The sequence below is a fragment of the Rhipicephalus microplus genome, chromosome 3 (genome assembly GCF_043290135.1).
Source record: "Rhipicephalus microplus isolate Deutch F79 chromosome 3, USDA_Rmic, whole genome shotgun sequence".
Taxonomy (NCBI): domain Eukaryota; kingdom Metazoa; phylum Arthropoda; class Arachnida; order Ixodida; family Ixodidae; genus Rhipicephalus; species Rhipicephalus microplus.
In genome coordinates, this window is record NC_134702.1 from 164,083,072 (window position 1) to 164,108,168 (window position 25,097).

Below are 25,097 nucleotides of genomic sequence, written 5' to 3' on the forward strand. Positions count from 1 at the left end.
GTCATGACCATGTGACATCTGGGGAGGGAGGGTGCTGGGTCTTATCACCTTAGCGAAGTTAGGAGAACTTCTGAAGCATGTACCATACAAGTGCGTCCTAGTTTCTCAATGCCAGTCAGACGCATCCGGCCCAGCCGTTCACTAACCTCGCCCCTAACCATTTCCTAGTTTCGCCCACTGCCCAGTCTTCACGAAGTTCGTAGGGGAGACAACCATTTAGGCGGTGCCTCGCACTGAAAATCCAATGAAGTAAACTTTCTTTGAGCTCTCTATAGACCTGTAAGACGATATTTCGCATCTCTCGTCTTTAGGGGGCCTACATATATAGGTTCCCCACTCGTCTTCGCTATGTTAGCCGTCACGCTTGCTCTGTAATAGACACGAAGCGCAGGTCACGGGATCGAATCCTGGCTGCGGCGGCTGCATTTCCGGTGGAGGCGGAAATCTTGTAGGCCCGTGTGCTCAGATTTGGGTGCACGTTAAAAATCCCAGGTGGTCAAAATTTCCGGAGTCCTCCACTACGTCGTCTCTCATAATCCTTTGGTGGTTTTGGAACAATTAACACTTCATATCAATCTGTAAGAGACACGGCGTTTTTAAAAAGCACGTCGCCGTTCGTTGCGCTATCCAGACAGCCATCGGTGGCGCGACGCTGCTGCATGCATTGCCTTTAAGAGGTGCCACTTGAAACCTGTGAGGCAGCGGTGGCATTGATTCGAGCATCAAAGAAGAAGGGAAAAAGAACAAATCTGACCGACGCAATAGCATGGAAAGCACACCTACGCAATGACATAAGGAATAACTAGGATCCCGTGTGACGCCAGGAGCCCTACCGTTTCTTTAAGTGGCATCCCATCAAGACCACTTCCGGGCATGATGCGGACGGAAGGCTGCCAATGAGGTGTGAGCGTTTGAAGGGGCTTTGAAAAAACTAGAGGGGCATTGACCATACCAATTGGCACGTGATGTGCTATGAAAGAACTCCTCACTCGAAAGAATGTGCCATTGCATTTGAGGGGGAAGCTTCTCTTGCTCAGGGCAAGCCCCTTCATGCGCTGTCACCATCAGTTCTCCAGGCGAGCGTGAGCGCTATTGGCACGCTTCCTTTCTCATCGCTGGGATCTCAGAGAGCGGCTCATATCGGTGCATCTACTCATCTCGAACGCGTTGGAAGAGATGGCAGTGGCGCGGAAAGCTCGCAAGGCAGCTGCGATGTAGACCCCCCCAAACACACCACAGTAAGAACTCGCCAGACTGAAGAAAGACGCCCACGTCAGCAGCAATCGCAAGCCAGCACCAGAAACGATGCATACGAGGCGGCACCATAAGAGTTCGCGCAGCCGAAGCAAAGCAGGCTCATTGTCAGAAGAATTCCCAAATGAGAGCCCGCGAAGCAGAGGCGCCACGCAAGTGATGGAAAGAGTGCCTCGAATCAGAATTCAGTGCGATTCAGAGCAGCGACGTGATGACAACACTTTTACTTTTGCGTGCGTGTGTGCATCGTCTGCGTGATATGGCAGATAAATGAATCATGCCGCTTGCTGGCGTAGCGGTGTTAGCCTATATCACCTAGAAGAATCTTTGGCTGCTCACTGCCGCCGTAACGCTACTTGTGAAGCCCGAGTGAGCCAGCGCAATGGAGGCTATTATACAGTGCCACCATCGTCTCGCCTTAAAAGATATACAATTTTTAGCGAGTTTTACAGGTTATTTTGCATTTTCCGTCAATACAGGCACTGGTTTAGGTTATGTATTACACTTGAAAGCGCTTGGAAATTTAACTGTGGTAAATTTCTTGGTGGGAGACTGTAATGCAAAAGTACAGAAAAAGCAGGCTGGAAACCAGGCAGTAGGAGATTATTGCATCGGCACTGAAAACGCCAGAGGAGAGCGACTAGTAGAATTTTCAGAACGCAATAATTAACGAATTTCGAATACCTTCTACCGAAAACGAGAAAAGCGTAAGTGGACATGGAGGAGCCCGAATGGTGGAAATAAGAACGAAATAGACTTTAAAATGAGTGCACACCCAGACATCATGCAAAATGTGGAAGTGGTTGGCAAACTACGATGCAGTGACCATAGATTGGTACAGTCGCGAATTCGCCTTTACTTAAAGAAGGAACGAAAGAAGCTGATACGCAAGAAGCGAATCAATGAGCTAGTACTGAGAGAAAAAGTACAGGAATTCAGAGTCTCGCTTCAGAATAGGTACTCGGCTTCTAGCGAGGAAACCAGCCTTAGCGTAGATACAATGAACGATAATCTGACGAGTATCATTACAGAGTGTTCAGTGGACGTTGGAGGCAAGGTACTTAGACAAGACACTGGCAAGCTTTCCGATGAAACGAATAATCACAATAAGAAGAGTCAAATCATGAAAGTCTCAAGTACAACAAAATAGAACTGGCAGAGCTTTCGAAGTTTATTAATAGGCGTAAGGTATCCGATGTAAGAAAGTATACCATGAAGAGAATTGAACACGCTCTGAAAACCGGAGGAAGCGTGAAAAAAGTGATGAGGAAAGTTGGGATAGGCAAAAGTAGGATGTATGCACTAAGGGAAAAAGAAGGCAAAATAACTACCAATATGGATAGGATACTTAAAAATGCGGAGGAGTTTTACGAAGATCTGTACAGTTGCCGGGACAACCACGACCCTAATACTATAAGGACTAGCAATATCCTAGATGACACCCCACCACTAATGATAGAAGTCAGAAAAGCTTTGGAGAGCATGCAAAGAGGCAAAACTGCTGGTGAGAATCAGGTAACATCAGATCTGCTGAAAGATGGAGGACAGATTGTCTTAGAAAAACTAGCCGCCCTGTTTACCAGATGCATCCTGACTAGAAGAGTACTAGAGTCTTGGAAGAATGCTAACATCATCTTAATACATAAGAAAGGAGATGACAAGGACTTGAAGAACTACAGACTGATTAGCTTGCTGTCTGTAGTATACAAGCTATTTACAAACATAATTGCAAACAGAGTAAAGAAGGCATTAGAAATGAATCAACCAAAGGAACAAGCAGGATTTCGAACAGGCTACCCAACGATCAACCACATTCCTACTATCAGTCAGGTGATAGAGAAATGCTCAGAATTTTGCCAACCACAATACATAGCCCTCATTGAATACGAAAACGCGCTTGATTCAGTAGAAATATCAGCAGTCGTGCAGACACTGCGGAATAAGGCCATCCAAGAAGCATATTGCCGCGCGTATAAGCCAGTGGTGGCGAGAACGAAACAGCGCGAGTGTCTTTGACCAAGGGCAAAAGACGAATAAGTCGTTGCAGCATTTGTCCTACGATCGATAAAGCGAATTTGTTCGAGGCGCTTTGTGTGCTCGTCGATTCCGTGTCGTCACACTGATTTAAGTGCTGAATAGTCTTCATGCTTGGTACCCCTTCGCGGACCCGTCATTCGAGCCCGGCATCGCTACCACCCGTCGACAAACCAGTCCACCGTTTCAGTCGCTGTCTACGAGGCCTGTCTCCCAAGCTTAATCCCTTGCCAGAAACTACCAGCAATCGCTTGCCGCCTTCAGCCATGGTGGCTACTGCCGCTCCATCGCACATTCAGAATCCCATGATTCCTTATTGCGTTCATGGTGAGACCTATGAAGATGCACAAGACTGGCAGGACCAGTTCGAACGCTGCGCGAAGTAGAAGCAGTGGGCCACCCAAAATACAAGCTCGTGAATGTGTACTTCTACCTGAAAGATAACGCCCAGACGTGGTACATCGACAGGGAAAGAAGCTTGGCTACGTGGAACGACTTCCGCAACCAGCTGATTGACACCTTTAGAAGTGTCGACAGTAAGTAGTATGCGCAACGTCTCTGGGAAGCTCGAATTCAAAAACCAAATGAGAGCGTTGCTATGTTCGCCGAGGACATGACCCGTCTTTTCGGCAGGGCAGATCCCGAGATGCCGGAAGACAGGAAGCTGTGGTATCTAATGTGAGGCGTGAAGAAGCAACTGTTTGCTGGGCTAGTGAGAAATCCACCAACCACAGTAGCTGAATTCACGAAAGAAGCCACAGCTATTGAATAGGGCCTACAGCAATGGTACCGCCAGCAGAACCTGATCAACTTTCGAGTGAGTAGTCCCGTTACGACTGTGGCAAGCCTCTGCGATAAGGACAGGCCTCTGCGGGAAGTCATCTAATAGATTTTGAGGGAGCAGCTTCGGCAGCTTGGTTTAGTTCCAGCAACTGAACCGACGCCGGCATTGTCCTTTGTCGCTGATGTCCGGGATGAGGTCCGTCAGGCTCTTTCTTCATCCGGCTATGATGATGTGCGACGACATGTGACTTATGCTGATGCAGTCCGACGCCCCGTCGTCGCGCCTTCAGCACAGCAGACTCCAATGACTGGACCCCTACCAAACCTGCAAGCACAGCCGCTCTTAGCGCCGGTGACCTTCCCAACCGCACAGATCTCACCGACAAGGCGAATGCTGTTTAGCCAAGATGTGAAGCCCACAACGTGGTTCAATGGTGGGTCCCCGCTAACCTACGAGCGTCACAAAACCGATTTGTGGCGTACCACTGACCGCCGACCGGTATGCTATCATTGTGGCGAAGCTAGGCACGTTTACAGAGTGCCGTTATCGCGACGCTCAGTACTTGATGTTTCCTTGCTACCATGATTATCCTACGTACGATGATCGACGCACGTACAACGACACTCGTATGAACATACCGCCGCAAAATTCAATGAGGCCCGGGTCACGTTCTCTAGCCCCTGCACGGAGAACTTCACCTAATCGTCGCAGTTTTGCCGACGTCACCAGGGGCAGGTTTCCTTGGCCGCGACGGAGAAACTAGACGCAGCAATCTCGGGGAGTGGGATTGCCAATGATCGAACTTCCAAACAGCCCTTATTGCAGACATGTGACAGCTCGAAGCTACCGATACCGAAGACGACGACAGCAATGACTAATCTGACGAATAGAACAACTGCCGACGTAACCGATGTTATCAGCCCTGACCTCGTCATTCACATTTACGGCCACCAAGTGGCGGCTCTTGTGGACACCGGCTTTCACTTCTCTATAATAAGCCTGCAGCTAGCCGACAGACTAAGGAAGGTGAAGATGCCATTGCACGGACCCAATATAAAACAGCAAGAGGTCAGTTGATGACACCGGTTGGAAAGTGCACGGCCCGACTCCTCATAGCTGGTTCCACCTTTGTCGCTACCCTCGTCATTTTTCAAGAGTGCTGTAAACAGCTTCTATTCAGAATGGATTTCTCGCGCGATTGCGGGGCTGTAATTGACATCCGCGACAGAAGCGTAACGTTCGCTACAAGCTCGGAGACTGCTACAGATGAGAAACACCAACCACCTCACTTCCATATTGTTGATGACGACATCATAGTGCCGCCACTGCGTTGTTCTCTCGTATCCGTGCACTGTGACATCTTACAAAACGGTACTGGCATTGCTGAGCACACCAAGGAGCTCGCATTTACTAGCGGCATTTCTGTTGCCAGGGCTGTCATCACTGTTAGTGACGGATGCCCTGAACTCTTATTGACAGTTTCAGTAGAGGACGCCGACACATAGTTAAAGGCACGGCTATTGCTTATTTCGACGAACTTTTAGAAACTGAAGATTGTCATTTAGTAGAGGAAGCAGCAGCGTCTACTATCACTACACCGACACCTGTCGACGTTGGTCCAACGTTATCTCCCATTCAGCGAGACTGCTTTCTTACGCTAATCAACAAGTTCCACGGCTGCTTCTCATCTACATCAAGAGTTGGTCAAACGGCACAGACGAAACATTACATCCTCACGGATTCCGACGCCAGACCCATCCGGCAAAATCCTTATCGAGTCGCCCCAAAGGAGCGTGAGGCAATTCAAAAAGACGTGTAAACAACGCTAGAAGATGTTGTTATTCGGCCATCTAAGAGTCCTTGGGCATCACCTGTAGTGCTCTTCAAAAAGAAGGACGGCACTTGCGTTTCTGTGTCAACTACCGGAAGCTCAATCAGATCCCGAAGAAGGATGTCTACCTTCTTCCGCGTATTGATAATTGATTGGATACTCTACGATACGCTGCCCCGCCGCGGTGGTCTAGTGGCTAAGGTACTCGGCTGCTGACCCGCAGGTCGCGGGTTCAGATCCCGGCTGCGGCGGCTGCATTTCCGATGGAGGCGGAAATGTCGAGGCCCGTGTGCTCAGATTTGGGTGCACGTTAAAGAACCCCAGGTGGTCAAAATTTCCGGAGCCCTCCACTACGGCGTCTCTCATAATCATATGGTGGTTTTGGGACGTTAAACCTTACAAATCAATCAATCATCATCTCTACGATACGCTCGCTACTTTTCATCCATGGACTTGAAAAGCGGCTACTGGCAAATTGAAGTGGATGAGAAAGATCATGAGAAGACCACCTTTGTTACGCTCGATTGACTTTATGAATTTTAGGTACTTCCTTCCGGTTTGTGTTCGGCGCCAGCAACATTCCAGCGTCTCATGGACATGGTTGTGTCGGGACTTAAGTGGCAAACCTGCTCGGGGTACCTCGACGACGTGATTGTGTTTTCGGCGACTTTCGAGAAACATTTACGAAGCTTGAAGCAGTTTTTGAAGCAATACGCTTGGCCGGTCTTGCTCTAAAACCTGAAAAGTGCCACATCGCTTTCCACTAACCTGCGAAATGCGACATGCGACTTTTCACTTCAGTGCGAAATGCGACATGCTGCATTTCGCACTGATACGTGGCTCAGACAACACTGCGTCGCCCTCGTTGTAGCTGAGGGATGCCGGACGCGCTCAAACGCGCGTGCGTCAAAGGAATGCAGCACGGCACGCGCCGGCGTGATGCGACGAAAGAAACGCCGGCAAGCACGCGCACCGCGTCACGTCGAACTGTATTGGCGCCTTGACTGTAGCATGTAGCCATGTTCTCACGTGACATGCGTCTCATGATTATCATGTTTGCGCCAGTGACATACCTTCGTCAGTCATTGGCGTCACGTAATACCAAATTTGGCATATGCGAAGCTAGTGAAACGGCCGCTAGAGCAACATCAGTGTGGCATGTAGTCATGTTGCTACGTGACACGCATGTCGTGATTATGATGTTTGGATGTGTCATTTACATATTTCGTCCGTTCGCATCTCGTAATATCGAGTTTGATACATCCGAAGCTAGCGATATGGCCGTGAGCGCATGATGAGGGTAGCGTGTAGTCATGTTGTTAACGCATATCATGTTTATTATGTTTGCACCAGTATCATACCTTCGTCGTCCATTCACGTCCGGTATACCAAATTTGGTAGAAGTGAAGATAGCGAAACGACCGCCAGTGCATCATGAGCGTGGCATGGAGTCAGGTTGTTACATGACACGCAAGTTATGATGATTACGTTTGCACCAGCCACATACCTTCGTAATCAGTTCACGTACTGTAATACCGAAATTGATATATGTGACGCTAGCGAAACGTCCGCGAGCGCATCATGAGTGTGGCATGTAGTCATGTTGTTACATGACACGCATGTCATGTTTTTCATGTTAGGGTCTGTCATTTGTGTTCGCCATGCAATCTTGCCATACCATACCAGTTTTGCAACATGCCATGTGAACGAAACCACCGCAAGAGCTGCAGGACCATGAAACGCAAATCATGACATTCATGGCATACATGTCATAATTTTTATGTTACTAGTCAAATGTGTTCTTCCTACAGTCATGCTATGCCATAACAAGTTTGGTACCGATACCATTATCAAAACGGCTAGGAGAGCTAAAAGCCAGATAGATAGATAGATAGAATGATAGATAGATAGATACGGTCAAAGTCGCAAAAGTTCGCTAAGAAATGCTTCGCATTTAAACATCAACTCGCGAGACCTTAACAATGACATAAAGCTTTGCAATATATATATATATATATATATATATATATATATATGTGTGTGTGTGTGTGTGTGTGTGTGTGTGTGTGTGTGTGTGTGTGTTTGTGTGTGTGTGTGTGTGTGTGTGTGCGTATGTGTGTGTGTGTGTGTGTGCGTGTTTGTGACGTAAGAAGGCAGGAATGGTAGGAGAAGTAGAGGAGGAAAAAGTCAGAATGGAATAAACATGGCGTATGAGCCAGGCCTCGTCACCCATTCATCATAGCGTCACACGAGTCGAAAGGATGAAGACCTCCCAGCCACTTCATCAGTGTCTCATCATCGACGCAGTTCTCCACAAGATGCCCTGACCATACATCGACTACGGAATCATCTCCTGGCCGCGCACAGCGACCAGCATCATGCCAGAATCATCGACTGCCCTTCCCATCCCTAAGTACACAGGAGCAGCGGACGATGGACCTGTACAGGACTGGTTCGACCTGTTCGAGCTCCACGCAACCGCTGCATTATGGTCAGAACGGGAGATGATCATCAACTTTACCGACTACGTCTCCGGTGAGGCCTTCAAATTCTACCTCACCCACATATTTCAAAATGATGAGTCACGGGAAAAGATAAAACAAGAAATGATAATTTTGTTTAAAGAAGACAATGACGACTACGACGAAGATTCGCTTATAAGCCACCCTCCACAGACAACCGCGCTCAGTCGTCACAGTCAAAAGCAGTCCTCAAGCATTCGAACACCCAGATGGAATCAACCACTGCCACAACACAAAATGGAACATCAGTTCACTGACAGGCGGCCGTGCGTATTTCGGGAACAACTCAGCCATCGAGCGCAGCTCCCTTTTGCACGAAAGTCGGCATTTCCAAAGTCATGGCACCAGCATACGACACGAGACGCTGCTCGCCCTACTGATGCCTTTCATGCTTCGTCTCGCATACATGTTCCACCACCTGGGTTCCTACGGCGCAGCTCTTCAAAGGCTCCTAACGGTCACTTTTCTAGTCATAAGGACGCTTTGTTCATGGTAGACCAGCTGGCACATGGGGAAAATGCCGAAGAACCCCATGACGTCTCGAAGAGTGAAAATTAGTCTTCACACATTGAATCAGCTTACTTTCCATCTAGCACAATTGGGCTATTTCCTGGTTTTCCGTTACTTGGCTTTTTCGTCGCTCACAACGCCCACCTCACATCTAGCACACTCACGATGGTCGGGGTAGAGCTGCGGAGCTCAGAGAATACTCAGCCAAGCCCTGAACCTACCATCCAGATTCAGGCGCAAGAACCACTCGCAGCAAACAGCGAAGAAGAAGCCCCTAATGATGTATCTACCAACTCTAAAGCATTTGCTTCATTACCCGAAATGCAGCTCAACAGCCTAGAGGCTACTACCTGCCCACTCGACACGACATTCAGTTGCCCAGATAGTCAGTGGTGGTCAAAAAGGGCTGCCACCTCAGCTCTTTTCGCAGCAACATCATCAATACCAGCAAGTCCAAGAACAACAGAGATTCCAAGGGCTATACGAACAAGGACCACGATGAACACAAACATCATCGGATGATCACTCAAGGGTTAAACGAAGGCGTATACAAGCCAGTCAAGTGAAGCAACAAATAATTCAATATGTCTCGCTTAAGACAAAACAGTCTTCTGATTCAAGATGTTTTCGCAAAAAGGAACATCGCACAAGTTTTCTGCAACAGAGAACAAGACCCAGTCTACAATCAAAGCTCTTCAGACAAGAGGACACAAAACGATGAAGAGGGCGCAAAAGCACACCCTGTATTCCGTAAGGACGCAGAAATCAGCTCATTGGTCTGGGACAACAAACACGCAGACGGATGGCGCTGCATGTGTACCAATCAAGGCAAAGAACACGACGCCTACGCAAATCATGCTGCTGGTGCTCCAAAGCCTTCACACCACGTTCATTCTTTGCAAGTATACAAGCACTTTTGTCACCTACAGTTTCCACGTTCAAGGTGTACTTGCGTTTCCCAGTACGCAACATTCAGCCTCGCCCACCAGAACTCCAGCACTTACCGGACTGCTGCACTCTTCTGTGAAGAGAAGCTAAAGTGTGTTAACGGAAACTTTCTGGGACATAGAACAATCTTCCCTTTTTAACAGTTTTCACTTCTAAGCCATGCCTGTTCAATTTTCGTTTCTGTTCGTCTGACGCGACTTCTTTTGGGGGGAGGGGGAATCCTGTGACGTAAGAAGGCCGGGATGGTTAGGAGAAGTAGAGGCGGAAGAAGTCGGAATGTAATAAACATGGCGTATGAGCCAGGCCTCGGCACCCATTCATTATAGCGTCACACACACACACACACACACATATATATATATATATATATATATATAAATCTCTCTCTCTCTCTCTCTCTCTCTCTCTCTCTATATATATATATATATATATATATATATATATATTATTGTAACGGAGAGCGGTGCGGCAGCTGTTGGCCGTGGGCTGGACAGCGAGGAAGAAGAGGCAGAATAGAACAGCTTGCCCGACGAATGGGTGTTGTGTCTGTCTCGCTTATTACAATGGCGCAGCTGTTCAACAAACCTGTGCGCGACGACCTGTGTGAAGAAACCGTTCTACGGAGCGGACGCACTCTCCAGCGACCCGCAGCTCCTGCTCCCGTGGCCATGGCGTCCGACCTGGCCACCGCTGGTACCGAAGCCAGCGCCCTGCCTGCACGCGTCCTTGCGAAACCACAAAGTGACTCCACGGACTTGGCTTTGCAAACCGCCTCCTTGCCCAGAGATGCCGTACACGCTCCTTTGGACTTCGCCTCAGGTACCATCCCTGGAGCAACGCCGGTACCGTCACCAAAAGACGGGCGTAATTCTTCGCTTGTAGCCGCCACGAACTCTGTACGGTTTTGCAGGCCATCGCTACTTCGAGTCAGCGTCTAGCAGACGCCACCGTCACCTTCTCGGCAGCCTGTGCACGCACCACGTTGCCTCCTCCGTCCACGGCTGAAATTCCTGACTTTACTGGCATTGATCAAGACCCAACCGTCTGGCTGTAGGAAATCCATTCGTTTCGTGTCGACATGCATAAACTGACGACGTGACGCTATCACTAGCCGTAAGCTGGCTTCGCGAGTCCACCAAAGCGTGGCATCAATACAATGGCTGCAAGTACAAATCCTGGAGTGATTGAACTACAGCCTTCGTGACAGCCTTCCCACCACTTCCATCTGCATACAACAACCATTTCATGCGCATGCGATCGCGTCGGCAGGCTGCATCGGAAGACGCCCGTAAATACGTCTACGGTAAGCTCGGGCTACTCGACAAATGTGGCATTACATCTGTGAAGAGGTTTATTGGGCGAACCAAACGGACAGGTGGAAGATTCGAGATAGCGATAGGATGAGGAAGAAGGAGGAGCTCGAGCGCCGATCTCGTGGTGCCTTACTCTGCGATGATGCTTGTTGTTCCCTGTTGTCATCATACCTTCATTATAATCACCCCCGTGGAGAAAGATGAAGCCATCCTGGCGATCTAACAGGTGGGAACGAGCGGGTCGAAGTACGGCTTCAAGCGGTCCACGTGAACGATATCGTGTCCACGCCGATGAAGGTCACCGAGCAGTGTTAGCGGTGCAATGGCGTAATTGATGGGCGATGTGCGCCCTACCACGCGGTATGAACCATGGTAATTTGAAAGTAGCTTAGTAGAAAATCCAGGTGCGCAGGGTGGTACATAAAGCCATACAAGGGTTCCAGGGGCGAACTTTGCGGCAGAAGGGTGGTCGTCATCGTGGGCCTTTTTCTGGCGTTGCTGGTCAGCCGTGGTAAACTGCTTCGCTAGTTGTCGGCATTCTTCGGTGTGACGGCCATCATCAGACATGGTCGTGCACTCAGAGACATCTGGTGCGTATGGCAGCAAAGTGTCAATTGTGTGCGATGGTTGACGTCCATATAGAAGGTAGAATGGTGGAAAGCCGGTGGTGACTTGGGTAGCGGTGTTGTACGTGTAGGTCGCAAACGGAAGAACCAGGTCCCAGTTCCTTTGGTGAGATGCCACATGCGTCGCGAGCATGTCACCCAGGGTCCGATTAAACCGCTCAGTCAGGCCATTCGTCTGAGGGTGGTAAGCAGTACTCATCCGGTGTACAATATGGCACTGACAGAGAAATGCTTGGATTACATCGCATAAAAATACACGGCCCCGGTCACTGAGGAGCTCGCGAGGAAGGCCGTGACGCAACACAAACCGATGGAGGATGAAAGATGCGACGTCCTGAGCGGTCGCCGTAGGAAGAGCAGGGGTTTTGGCGTACCGTGTCAGGTGATCTACGGCAATGATAGCCCACCGGTTACCTGCTGTGGTCAATGGCACTGGTCCATAAAGGTCGATTCCGACGCGATCGAATGGACGGCCAGGGCACGCAACCGGCTGTAGTGGAGCTGCTCCTGCATTCGGTGGTTGTTTTCGTCGCTGACACTCGTGGTAGCTGTGTATAAACTGTCGAACAAAAGTGAGCATCCCACGCCAGTAGTACCGCTTACTTAAACGTTCGTAGTTCTTGAAGACATAGGCGTGAGCGCATTGCGGGTCGGAGTGAAATGATCCACAGATTGTAGAGCGCAGCTTTCGTGGAATAACAAGCAGCCACTTCCTGCCATCTGGAAATTGCGCCGGTACAAGAGGCCACCTCGAATGGTGAAGTACGAATCTTGGCGTTGCATTGCTGGAGTGGTGGGAAGTGTTGGTACCCCAGATAGAACGTCCAGAAGCGAAGTTATCCATGGATCGTCGCGCTGTGCCGAGGTCATTGAGTCGATGTCAAGAGCGGACAGCGCGTGTTCTATAGAAGATGCAAAGGCAACCTCAGTGGATAGTGGTGATCGTGAAAGCGCATCAGCATCGGTATGTTGGCAGCCAGAACAGTACACGACGCGGATGTCATACTCTTGAAATCGCAGAGCCCAACGAGCAAGGTGACCTGATTGATCCTTCAGCAACGACAACCAACATAAGGCATGATGGTCTGTACCTACAGCAAAAGTGCGGCCATATAAGTATGGGGAAAATTTCACAATCGCCCAAAGTATGGCTAAGCACTCTTTTTCAGTAACACTGTAGTTTACGTCAGCCTTGTTGAGCGTTCTGCTGGTGTAGGCGACGACATACTCAGGGGATCCAGGCTTGCATTGAGCGTGGTAAATGCGTGATCAAATTCGGAGACACGATGAGATGTCGTTGGCACTGCTTAAAAGTTGAGTCAAAGGAGCAATTATGGAGGCAAAGTTGCGCACAAACCGACGAAAGTAGGAGCACAATCCTACGAAGCTGCTTAGCTGTTTTACGGTCGTCGGTTTGGGGAATTCAGCGACAGTGCGTAGTTTATTTGTGTCGGGAAGAACGCCCTCCTTTGATACCACGTGACCGAGAATGGTGCGCGTCCGGGCAGTGAAGTGGCATTTCTTGAGATTCAGTTGGAGCCGCACATTCTTCAGACACGTGAGGACATGTTTCAGGCGTACAAGATGTGTTGCGAAATCGGGTGCAAAGACGACCATATCGTCGAGGTAGCAGAGGCATATGTTCCAATTAAACCCCACAGAACTGAGTCCATCATGCGCTCAAATGTGGCCGGCGCATTGCAGAGGCCGAAGGACATGACATTGAATTCATATAGCCCGTCCGGTGTCACGAAGGCTCTTTTTGGATAATCGGCATCTGCCAAGGGCATCTGCCAATACCCCGAACACAAATATAACGACGAAAGAACTTGGCACTTTGTAAGCAATCAAAGGCGTCATCAATGCTAGGCAAAGTGTATACGTCTTTGCAAATGATCTTATTTAAGCGCCTGTAATCAACGCAGAAGCGAATTGTACCATCCTTCTTCTTAACGAGAACGACAGGTGATGCCCATGGACTTCGGGAAGGTCGGATAACGTCGTGCTTGAGCATATCGTCAACCTGTTCGGTGATAACCTGACGTTCCGTGGCGAAAACACGGTATGGTCACTGTTGTACTGGCGCAATGGAACCTGTGTCGATGCAGTGAAAAAAACTGGGAGTTCGGCCAAGGATAGGTTGAGCAACCTCAAAGGATTCATGAAACTGGTAGAGCAGCTGAAGAAGCTCAGAGCGTTCAGATGGTGATAGTGCGTCGGCGATCGATGAATAGAAAAGCTTGGAAGGTGGTATATTGGAAGGGTTAAGGGCACTGATGGCGTCGTAGTCACCGGAAGAATCTGGCGCCATGGTAAAAATTTGGTCTTTATTAATGGCATGCACGTGTCCAAGAGATTCACCTTTAAATGATGAGACTGGATACGGAAGGGGATTGATGAGGCAAAGAGCACTGTTTCCTTCAGAAATGGAGAGGGTTGGATAAGGCAGGAAAAGTGATCTTCGACTAAGCAAGAGGCTTGATGATTTAAAGAATGAAGCTTTGTTTTTAATGCCGTCACAGAACACGGGGAGCAACACAGCTGCTGTCGGAGGAATTTCAGTGCCTTCATTGACGACGAGTTTGTGTACGGCGGGCTGATTGCGGCTGGTTGGTTGGTCGTAAAACGGGAAGACTTCAAGCTCCGATCTTCCACAATCAATAATGGCATGGTTACGCGATAAAATTCCATCCAAGTATGATGTCGTGTGAGCATAAAGAAAGGACAACAAACTCAACAGGGTAGTGGTCCTTCACGATCATCAGTCGGACAGTGCAGGCGGCTACAGGCTGAACCGGGTCCTCATTCGCTGTTTGCAAAGACGTCATATCAATAGGCGTCGTCACTTTTCGGAGCTTGCGGCAAATTTTAACGTCTATCACGGAAACGGCAGCACCAGTATGCACAAGAGCATATGCTCGAGTACCTTCTACAAAAACTTCGCCAATATTCGATGGTAATATCAAAGGACTTGAGCATTTCTACAGCGCAGTTCTTGCCTCCTGAACTGTGGTGGTAAGTTTCCCTCGTGTTCAGGAGCTGCCTGACGACGCATGGGTGACAGGGAGCGACGACGGGGTGACGGTGAGCGACCAGACATAGTATGCGGACATTCCCGTCAAGACGAGCTTGACTGTTGATCAGAATTTTGCAGACTAAATGGAGGAAGGTCTATGAAGCTGTTCTGTGTCCGGGCGTCTGTGTATCCCGGCACGCGACGACGGCAGTACCGGGCGATATGGCCAGGGTGACCGCACGCAAAACAAATGAACCGGTTATCGCGCGTTCTCCAAGTATTGGCGACGAGGGGAGCAGCCCATGACGGGTGAGTTCAGGCTGTGGTGGCAATGGGAGGAACCCAGGCAGTGGACGGCTGAGTCGGGGCTGAGGTATACGGCAGTCCCTGGAACGGCGGGCAGTGGGGTGGCTGCTGCCGCTTTAGTGAATCAGCGTAAGTAAGAGGTGCTGTGACGGGGGGCTGCTGCAAGGGCACCGGCATAGCCTGCGAAATTTGCTCTTGGACGACATGTCGAAGCATGGTAGCCAATGGGGCTGAATGTCGCAGTGACTGTTGCTGCGAGAGCTCCTGGCGTTGAGCGAAAGGCAGTAAAGAAAGCTGCCAAGCCACTTCCTCTCGCACGAAGTCTTTCATTTGTGCGAGAAGGTTTCTCTGGTCAGTCATGACGTCCAGTGCGGTCACTGGTTGGATTGTCTAGAATGAGCGTCGGGTCTGAGCTCGTTGCCTCTGCAATTCGTCATAGCTGTGGCAGAAAGTCACTACTTCTGCCACAGTGCTAGGAGTCTTCGCAAGAAGCATCTGAAAAAAACGTCATCGTTGACGCCCTTCATGATTTGCTGTATCTTCGCACTCTCGCTCAGGGAAGCAACGACGCACCGGCAGAGATCAATCACATTTTTTATATATGATGTGAAAGTTTCACCTGGCTCCTGTGCCCGTGTGCGCAGACGTTGTTCGGCGCGTAGCTTCCGTAAGGCAGGGCGACCAAAAACGGCACATATCACCTCCTTGAAGGCGGAACATTTCGCGAACTCGGTTTCATGGTTCGTATACCACAGCTTGGCCACGCCGGTGAGATAAAAATTGGCAGTGCTAAACTTAGCAGCGTCATCCCACCTGTTGGGACCACTGACTTTCTCGTATTATGACAGCCAGTCCTCGACGTCCTGGTCTTTGGTGCCCGCAAAGATTGGGGGGTCTCGCTGATGAACCAGGCCGGGGCAAGTAGCGGCCGCGAGAGGTACTGTTTTTTGGGCAGCATCAACTTGCATGGTCGACAGCAGGGTGTGGGATCGGAGTTCCAGGTTGTAGGCGATGTGGTTATTCAGCAAGATCCACCAATTGTAAAGAGGTTTATTGGGCAAACCAAAGGGGCAGGTGGAATATTCGAGATAGCGACAGGACGAGGAAGAAGGAGGAGCTCGAGCGCCGATCTCGTGGTGCCTTATCCGGCGATGATGCTTGTTCTGGGTGGTTGTCATCATTCCTTCATTATACATGGACCTCCCCGGTTGCCCGCCAGGATGTTGTTGATGGCTTGGCTGACCCTACTCATGCTGCCATCTTACCTTGCCAGTCACCTGAAGCGTCACCCCAGGTTTTCGATCAAAAGGCAGCGGAATTTCACCAGAACTCTCGTCGTCGGCTTAGCTTGGACTCATTGGCGACTGTCCGTTCGACTTACGCCTCCACACGACACGGATGCTTCAAGTGCGTTCGCATTGGCCACAACGCCAAGGAGTGTAGTCAACCGTTACAGAACCGAATCCACTACCAAGCTTGGCGAATTCCTCGGATGTCGATTCATGTTGAGGTAATAGGTGACCTTTCTGCTCTGGTGGATACTGGTGCGGAACGAACGGCGCTACACCAACGTCATGCCAGTCGGAATGCTCGACATTTTAGTCCGGACGGCCGTCGGCACTAAAGTTCTTCCAGCCATTCCGGTCTTTGAAGACCTCCCTGCCGACATGACCTTTGGTGCTGGCTTCTTGCTATCTGATGACATTGAGCTCACAATACATCGCGGCCACGTCGAGCTCCGGTCTTCAACAGCTGGGACTACCCCTACAACCCTGCCACCACCGACAGGTGAGCCGTCTACTCCGCCTACCTTATCTTCTATATTGGCTCGCCATCAGCCAGTATTCGCTAGCAATACAGCAGAACTGCCAGGCACTAATTTTCTGCTCTATCGCATACCAACGGGAGATCATCCGCCAATATGCGTACCACTGTGACGATACACTGAACGAGAACAGACAGTGATCGCAGAACATGTAGATTAAATGGTTGCCGCGGGTATTATTAGGCCGTCATCGAGTCCATGGGCAGCGCCAGTCGTCCTTGTTCACAAGAAAAACGGATCACTACGCTTCTGCGTGAACTACGGGCAGCTCAATAAGTGTACAATGCCTGACTCTTATCCTTTACCCCGCATTGATGACGCTGTTGATACAATTTGTCACTGCAAGTTATTTTCGTCGCTTGATTTACGCACAGGGTATATGCAGATTAAAGTCGCGGAGGAAGATAGATGTTATACGGCCTTTCGCACACCTTTCGGTTTGTATGAATTCCAACGCATTCCGTTTAGACTAAGAACGGCTCCTAGCACTTTTCAGCGTGCGATGAATTCAGTCTTCGGACAATTGAAACACCAAGCCTTTGTGGTGTACTTAGACGACATCCAGTCGTTGGCAGGACGGAGGATGAACACCTTCGCAATTTGGATGAAGTACTATGCAAACTCTATGCAGCTGGGTTTCGTTTGAACCAAGAGAAATGCCGGTTTGGGGTGGCTAAACAGCGTCGCCAATGCACTCTCACAGAATTCCCTTGACTGCGCGCAACAAACCAGGCAAGCCCACAATCTTTTCGCCCAGATGAATACATTTCGAGCCCAACAGGAGGATAAAGATTTGGCATCCATTATTACATCTATCACTGACGAGGGAAATCACAGTACTTTTGTGATGCTCAATGCCGCATTGTACCGGCGTCAATGGCGAGCGGACCGATCCGAAGAACGTTACCTCCTGGTGATCCCGGTATCCTACAGGTCAGAAATATTACGAGCCATTCACGACTCCCCAGAAGGCGGACACACTGGCCAACGAGCCACGCTCCGGAAACTACAAGAATGTTTTTGGTGGCCGAAGATGCAAAGTAGCGTCCGTTCTTATGTCGCCAGTTGCGAAATCTGTCAGCAGTTTAAGCGACTGCCTGGGTGTCAACCTAGATTGCTAACACCAATCCAGATACCCGAAAGAATTTTCCACGTGATTGGCATTGATTACATAAAACCTCTACCCACCACCACTGCGGGAAACTGTTACGTCATTGTAGCAGTAGACTACTTGTCAAAATACGTGGAAGTGGAGGCCGTGCCATCTCTTGCATCCACTTACCTAATCGACTTCCTCAAGCACCGATTTGAATGGAGACATGGCTTACCAAAAAAGTTAATATCTGATCGGGCTACAACGTTTCGTAGCGGGGAACTGAAAAAGTACCTTTGCACAGCAGGCGTGCAGCCCCACTTCGCATCCGCGTTTCATCCTCAAGCAAACTGCCTTACTGAGAGAACTAGCCAGAGCATATACTGGCTCCATATACGAAGGCAGGGAAAAGAGAAGAGGCCGACTGGGACGTCCACCTTCCGTCTGCCACTTTTGCGATTAACACGGCACTGCAGACGTCTACCAGGGAAACGCCTTACGAAACTGTTTATGGAAAACTACCACAGTTGAAAGCGGTCCTCAGTCTGGATGCTCCCATTATAGTTCCACGTGCCAACGATCGCAAAGCGGCCCGTTAGAAGATCCGAACTAAGGCGATCAAGAAAGCCACTCACGCAAAAGAAAATCAAAAGTGCCACTATGACCGACGCCGTAGGCCCGCTCCTGCCTACAACATCAGTGACGAGGTGTGGGTGCAAAGGGGCACCAGCGGGGCCGGCAAGAGGCTACTCCCTAAGTTCGACGGGCCATTCATACTTACTCAGTGTGTACGAGAAAATACCTGGCGTGTGAACACCTCAGATGCGAACTTCACTCTCAAAAAACGCAAAAGAAACAACTTTGCCGTGTATGTGTCGCGCTTGAAAAAAGCAGTCGCACCGCTGCAGGTGCAATGAACTGTAATTTCTTTTTTTTTTCTTTGCAAGATCCGCAGTGTGGACGAATGTAACGAAGAGCGGCGTGGCAGCTGTGTGCCATTGGCTGGACAGCACGGAAGAAGAGGCAGAGTAGAACAGCTTGCCCGACGAACGGGTGTTGTGTCTGTCTCGCCCATTACAATATATATATATATATATATATATATATAGATATATATAATTGCCTTGGTAACGTTAAAAGCTAGAACCTTATCTTATCTAGTGAGGAAAGTCTAGTTGTACAAGCTAGAGGGTAATAAATGAGATGTGATAGGGCTCAGTGAGGTTAGGAGGACAGATGAGGTCTATACAGTGCTAAAGAACGCGCACGGTGTTCGCTATCGGGGCTTGGCTGACAGAGAAGATCTGGGAGTGGGGTTCTCTATCCACAGAAACATAAATGGCAACATTGAGGAATACTGTAGCATTAATGAAATGGTAGTAGGTATCGTAATTGAACTCAGTAAGAGATAAAGATGAAGGTGGTACAGGCTTACGCGTTTACGTCCAGCCATCATGACGCGTCAGTTTAGAGCTTTTATGAAGACGTGGAATTGGCATTGAGTAAGGTGAAAACACAGTATACTATACTGATGGGAGACTTGAATGCAAATTTAGGGAAGAAAGGCTGGAGACCAGGCAGTAGGAGACAATGGCATGGGTACTAGAAATACCAGAGAGGAGCTACTAGTAGAGTTCGCAGAACGCAAATAGTTTATAAATATTTAATACCTTCTACCGAAAGCGAGAGAACCTTAAATAGAGATGGAGGAGCCCTAAAGGCGAAAGTAAGAACGAAATAAAGTTTATACTGAGTGCACACGCAGGCATCGTGCAGGATGTGGAAGGGCTTGGCAAGCTACGATACAGTGACCATAGAATGATGTGGTCCGGAATTCGTCTAGACTTAAAGAAAGAACGACAGAAACTGATACGCAAGAGTCCAAACATTGAGCTAGCACTGAGAGGGAAAGTACAGGAATTTAGAGTCTCGCTTCAAAACAGGTGCTCGGCTCTTATCGTAGAAAACAGCCTTAGCGTTTATGCAATGAATAATAATTCGACGAGTATCATTTCGTAGTGTGCAGTAGAAGTTGGAGGTGCTGTAATTAGACAAAAAACTGGCAAGCTGTCCCACTAAACGAAAAATCTCCCTGAGAGGCGTCAAAGCATGAAAGCTTCTAGTACAACAAACAAAATAGAACTGGCAGAGCTTTCTTAGTTGATCAATAAGCGCAAGCTATTCGATGTAAGAAGGTATAACATAGAGAGAATGGAACACGCTCGGAAAAATTGGCGGATCCCACGTGCAGCGGGAATTGATGATATGCGAAGCACGAATGAGAAATGCCGATATGTCACTCTAAAATCAGCACAATGTTACGAGGTGGAAGTAAATGATGCCGTACATGATTTGAGTGCCATCATTGTCATGTTCGAATGTGTCGTTTATCTTCGTAATATAGCGACGTCACGTGATACCAAATTTGGTATAAGTGGAGCTAGCAAAACGGCCGTGAGCACGCAAAGATCGCGGTATGTTGTCATTTTCTTAAACGACATGCTTGTCAGAATTATCATGTGTTCACCAGTCATATACTTTTGCCATCCATTGACGTAACGTAACACCAAATTTGGTATATGTGGGGTCAGCAAAATGGCCGTGCGCGCATATTAAAGGGTCCAGTATACTCCAGAGTAGCACTGACGTGCACGCACGCGGCCATAGCGACGCTACGTTAGATACACGCGAGCACTCTATGGTTTGACGCTAGGCGCGACCGGCGCGACAAGCGTCCTCTGGCGCGACCAGACGGCAACCGGCGCGAAATGCGACATGCTGCATTTCGTGCCGATGCGTTACCCAGACAACACTGCGTCTCCCTCTTTTCGTGACGAAGAGATGGCGGACGCGCTCAAACATGCACGCGTCAAAGTAACGCAGCGCGGCGCGCTTGCGAGTATATGGCAGGACCGGCGCCTGGCGAGGCAACGCCGGCGTGACACGACCTAATGAACGCCGACGAGCACACGCACTGCGTCACGTCGAAATGTATTGGCGCCTTGACTATGATATGTAGCCATGTTCTCACATGACACGCATCTCATGACAATCATGTTTGCACCAGTCACATACCTTCGTCATCCATTGACGTCACGTAATACAAAATTTGGCATACGTGAAGCTGCTGAAACGGCCGCGAGCACATCATCAGTGTGGCATGTAGCGTTGTAGTTACATGACACGCACGTCGTGATTATCATGTTTGGATGTGTCATTTACCCATGTCATTCGTTCGCGTCACGTAATACCGAATTCGTACATGTGAAGCTATAGAAATGGCCACGAGTGCATCATGAGCGTAGCATGTAGTCATGTTGTTACGTGATACGCATCTCATGTTTATCGTGCTTGCACCAGTATCGTACATTCACAATCCATTCACGCCCCGTAATACCAAATGTGATATAAGTGAAGCTAGTGAAACGGCCACCAGCACATCATGATCGTGGCATGTAGGCATGTTGCAAGATGACACGCATTTCAATATTACCATGTTTGCACCAGTCACATACCTTTGCCAGCGATTCACGTACCGTAATACCAATATTGGTACATGTGACGCTTGCGAAACGGACACGAACGCATCATCAGCGTGGCATGTAGTGTTGTATTTCCAGGGCACGCATGCCATGATTTTCATGTTAGAGTCGGTCTTTGTGTTCGGCGTGCAATCATCTCATACCATACCAGTTTTGCATAGTACCATGTGAACAAAACCACCGCTAGAGCTGCAGGACCATGAAATGTAAAACATGATATTCGTGACGTGCATACTATGATTTTCATGTTATGACTAGTCAAATACGTTCTTTATACAGTCATGTTATACCATACCAAGTTTGGTATTGATACCATTATCGAAACGGCCTGGAGAGCTGGAAGTCCTAGGCGGCTAGATAGATAGATAGATACGCTCAAAGTCGCCGAAGTTCACTAAAAAATGCTTCGCATTTAAAAACTGAAGAAGCGCCCTTCACTAAACTACTATAACCTGTGCTACAGTAGTCTGGTGATTTGAGAGGAAAACATCAGGCACTCACCGCATCGAAGTCGCGGACGCCGGCCCATCCCGCAGCTGCCATCCACTTTTACGAAGCGCGCCGCCCACGAGGTTATGAAGGGCGCCAGGAAACACGCCGCTTACAAGGACACCGGCCTCGCCGACAGCGAAGGGGGCTTGAAGCAACGAGATATCTCCTCTTGCACGCATACGTCTGTCTCTCAGACGCATAGTTCAGCTGCTGGCAATGCGCTGCTTGGCCTTTTTTTTTGTAAGCACCGGGTGGCACTTTGCGTCACCATCGTCCAACCAGAAGCGCCGCTGGCCGTGATGTCGGAATCCTCCAATGGGGACTGCCACTGGGCCGTGTCATAATCCTCAAATCGGAGCCGCTGCGCTCGGTTGCACCCAAGGACGAGTGAAGTTGCCTCGCATTGCGCAAGACTCACAAGACTGGAAGGCGCCGATGTCTTCATCGGGCTCTTGAGCTGAGGGAGCTCGCTGTGCGTTGCGTAAGATAGACCAGCGCTGCCGCTTGATGACGTCGTTGAGTTGATCGTGTCAGGCGGGCTTGATCGCTGGCCTTGACACAGATTCCCATTGCAGTGGTATTCACGATCGGTGTGGACTCCCAGATGTAACACTATGTGCCGAACAACTCATTTTAAACCATCTGTACAAATTGATCAGTAGCAAGTGATAGAAGCGACTATGCAAGAAAATAATATCAGCAGCAACGGCCGACATTCTGTGGCTTCTCCTCCAGTCAATATCAGATTTTTTAGAGTTAAGATGTAGATTTTTCAAAAAAGCTTTGCGCTCTTGCCAATATCTGCCCGTCGTTCGGTGCCCGGAAGCCAGTCACCACTGTCGAATCAAGGCGAAATTGTTATTTGGGAAAAATTATCGCGTCAATCCTGACAGTACACCTTGTAAACATGAAGTCGAACGGCGTCTTCTAAGTATTAATAGTCATTTTACAACCCAAGCAACATGTTGTGGCGTGGCTTAGTGGGTAGAGTACTCTGAATAGAACTTGAAGGTTTGAATTTCAAATCTGGTCGAGGGGTAATTTTTATTTTTACTGGTAATTTACAAAATATCACTTCTTCTACTTCTATATATATTTATTTATTGTGGATCGGTACGCCCACTTCAACCCTAGGAACTTATTTTGCGCAGAGTAGCAAGTGCCTCCCAGAGCTGGTACTGGTACACTGCCGATCCAGCGTCCCCGTACCAGCCCAATACTGGGCCCATAATTAGGCATGGCACTGGACGCTGGTACCCAGTAACGCTGGTTTTTGTAATAGGGTGTGTTTTTGTCCTGCGCTGGAAAAACAGTGTATGGCTTACCAACACGGTTGAAAACCTACGTTGCTAAGGTTTTGCTAAGGGCCTTAGGACATCTCTGTAGGAGAATGTAGCATTACGCCTCTCTTGGACTTTGGTGTCGCACGAGTCACGTGACGGCAGTGCTCTCAAACATGCTTCTAGTAAAAGCGCCAGCGCATGAGCTGTAGCAAAATTAGAGGCTCTGTCCTGCGCATCTGCTCCACAATGCATCCAGATTTTTACAGCTGATAACTTTTAGCTTTGCAGAAGTTCTTTGACGTATGCACAGAACTGTAGTCTTCAACAACAAGCTATACTTTATCTATTGTTAGCTCGCGAAACATTGGCAGAAAATTGAAGGATTGAGGGGGAGAGGTAGAGGGGAGAAAACAAATCAAGATGTTATAAAGCTGCGTGAATTTAAACCCACTTTTGTATGATGTGAAAGTAGCCGTAGACAACTTGCTACCAAGGCCCGTCAGCAGAACAAGAACAAGCATGCATAGGAAGCGTGTAAATGCAGGTCATAGCCTTTTGTAGTATAGCAGAGCAAGGCAGCCAGAATGAGGCAGAGTATTCTGTGGGTGAGGAGAAAGCAAAAAAAAAGGGTTTGAGAGCAAAACCTAGCATAGTATTGTAAAGTACAATTCAGCAGAGATAGGAAAAGGAAGTTAGGTTAAGGAGGCGGAAGAAATTACGCCATCTTCAACTGAAGGAAACCATGAGTGCCATGGGAAGAAGCGCATGGGTTAGTTTGAAGTTGCGTTCATCACTGTCACTTTGACAATGTTAGTTTGTCTTCGCAAGTGGAGTACGCCCTGTATTCAGGGTACTTTCTGTGTCTGCTACTGCGTCCCAAACCTTTGTCGGAATAAGTCACGCGGGTTTTGAGACCCCACCACAAGAGAGCTTGTGGGTTCATCGCGCGTCAGCAGTTTTTTGTCCCTCCGCCATCATGTCAATGATGAGTGTATGGGGAACCGACCACAGCCTCTTACACAGCTAAATACACATGCCCAAAAGCGCTGGCGCGTGTGTTCAATCCTGTCTTGTAGCACATTCAGCCACTTTGTTGATGGGTTAACTCCTGGGTGCGCTAGTTGTGAGGCACCTAACTGCACACTCGCTCACATGCTCTCGTAGTTCCCAGCGTTACAAGGTGCAAAGTTCAGCACAGAACAAGAATGGGAGAGGACCCTTCAAAGCTCCGGGCTCTCAGTTTGATACTCGGTAGTCCAAGAGGACTGGGAACAGGTGGAGGGCCACCGGCTTGCAGTCCCGGCGTGGGTGCGACCAGTAACTGCAGTGGACCCCTCTTTGGGGGGTGTCTGACCAGTTATCTAGGGCCAAAGTTAACTTCAATTTACTTGAGTATCACGTGCCCAGCGTGGTCTAATTAGGATACAACGCGTTGGTTCAAAACACGTCAGCAGAATGTCGTTCCCCGACGCCATCTCATTATTGCTGAGAGAGCATACCCAGCCCCTTACACCGCCCTTAACGCGCTTGCGCGTGAGCACGTTATGGCAGTGCTTAGGCCAGCTGTTGTTCATGCGCAGTAATAGTATTCACGCACACTGGATTGAACTCTGCCATCAACTGCTCTGCGTCTACAAGAATTAGAAGGACACAACAAGCTCTGCTGTTTACTCAGACTACGCACCACTGGCGCTTAGGTACCGCTTTTCTTATGAAAG

The 25,097-nt window shown here is 49.0% G+C and overlaps 1 long non-coding RNA gene across 1 annotated transcript in view; it reads right to left on the minus strand.

Annotated features, from left to right (window-relative positions):
• The window catches only part of LOC142803992 (uncharacterized), an 85,906-nt gene extending 63,636 nt beyond the window's left edge, over positions 1–22,270 (minus strand). The window contains exon 1 of the long non-coding RNA XR_012894402.1: positions 22,106–22,270. This is a non-coding gene — a long non-coding RNA (uncharacterized LOC142803992). The remainder of the gene's footprint in view (positions 1–22,105) is intronic.
• Positions 22,271–25,097: the final 2,827 nt, after the last annotated feature.